The sequence below is a fragment of the Carlito syrichta genome, unplaced genomic scaffold (genome assembly GCF_000164805.1).
Source record: "Carlito syrichta isolate Samal-C Ts95f unplaced genomic scaffold, Tarsius_syrichta-2.0.1 Scaffold315561, whole genome shotgun sequence".
Taxonomy (NCBI): domain Eukaryota; kingdom Metazoa; phylum Chordata; class Mammalia; order Primates; family Tarsiidae; genus Carlito; species Carlito syrichta.
The window spans coordinates 1,429,107-1,430,892 of NW_007259657.1; positions in this window are offsets into that span (position 1 = coordinate 1,429,107).

A 1,786-nucleotide genomic window follows, 5' to 3' on the forward strand; every position below is an offset into this window, starting at 1 on the left:
AGTTCCTGAATAAAGCCCATGCCTCAGTGTTGTCTCTGGATCATTTCTTTGGCCTCTGGGACACTGTGCCTCCCTCTAGGGGTCCTTTGGGGTCCAGCACTATAAATGTGCAATATGTAATATAGAAATAAATATTAAATTTTAGTACATAAATAAAATTTAAAATCTACAATTAAAATTTTTTTGTTGTTTTTTTTTGAGTTAGAGTCTCACACTCACCCAGACTGGAGTGCAGTGGCCGCTCCTGGCCACTGCAACCTTGACCTGCTGGGCTCCGGTGATCCTTCTGCCTCAGCCTTTTGAGTAGCTGGAATTACAGGCATGTGCTACCACGCCCAGCTGATTGTTTTTTTGTTTTTTTTTTTTGATTTATTGTAGAGATGAGGTCTTGCTGCCCAGGCGGGTCTCGAACCCTCGGGCTCAGGCAATCCACTCACCTCAGCCTCCCAAAGGCCCGGGATTACAGGCTGAGCCACCGAACCCGGCTTGTATCATTTCATACTTGCTTCCGGAGCATTTCTCAGGACTCCGCAGTAGCCTGTGAGCCGGAGGATGGGGCTGCGTAAACTGAAAGGGGGTGCACGTGGTTCAACTCGAGGCTAACATGCTGAAGAGTTGCTCAGAAATGCAGGAATTCTAGAATGGTTTAGTTGGAAAGAGCAACACCTTGACCGAGCATGACAAAAATTTATTTGTTGAATAAAAGAATCGTGAACATCATCTCGTAGGCATTTAACAAAATATTAATTTGAGCCCCAGAGGAGTTCGGAAGGACTAGGAGGGAAAAGAAATTCCCTGGCTCTCAGTTCAGTGCTTCTAAGACTGTCCTGTAAGCTGTATCCTGTTTATGATCTATTCCTGGCATGCTAGCAATGCTCCCTTGCCTTTTTTTGTTTGTTTGTTTCTTTCTTAATAACAGATTTAGATGAAGCAAGTATTATAGCTTTTTAATTCATCTAAAAATATATGTATATATAGATTGAGGGATGCTGTTTTATTTCAATACATAGAGACCGTTAGGTCTGTGAGGTAGGCCAATGCTGCGGGAATAAAGCAAAGAATTGCCGGGACAAAGCAAAAGATTGTATTACACTTTCCAGGGAGAGGGACTAGGAAGGGACCAGCACTAAAGGAGCGTGGTGTAGGGTCTGAGGAGAGCATGCATTTAAGGTTCCTATAAGGGAGCAAGGGAGTAGGACTAGTGAGAAAAATCTCCAGCAACTGCATTGTTAGATGTTGATAACATAGGTCTTTGTGCCATGAGGTCAGGGTGATACATTTTATGACTCCAGGTGGTGGCCTTGAAGTTTGTCTGGGGAATCTGATCCTTCCCAATAGATTAGGTCATCTTGGTTTTTTATGACTGAAAGACAAACTGAGATTAGAAAAATAAGCAGTACAAAGCAGGTTTAGGGGAAAGGGTTTGTAAATTATCTAGAGGTATCTCTGGGAAAACGGTTCTGTCCTTGGCTAATGACTAGAGAGTAAATGAAAGTGAACTGCTAGATGAATATGACAAAGCTAAGCAATGTTAAAATGGCTGCTATTTGGCTATATTGAATCCATCTTGGTCTTTGTCCCTTCAGAGACTTCACTTTTCAGAGCAAAATTTCCTTCAGTCAATTTCCAGTTCAATCACCTTCATAAGCCCTTTATTGGAAGAGTTTGTAAATCAGGTGCACTGGATTGAATTTTAACTTGCCTGTATTTCCTAGACCATTCAGATTAACAAAGTTCCTCTAAATAATAGCCTTCATTCCCCCAACCAATAGGGACTCTCTGGGAG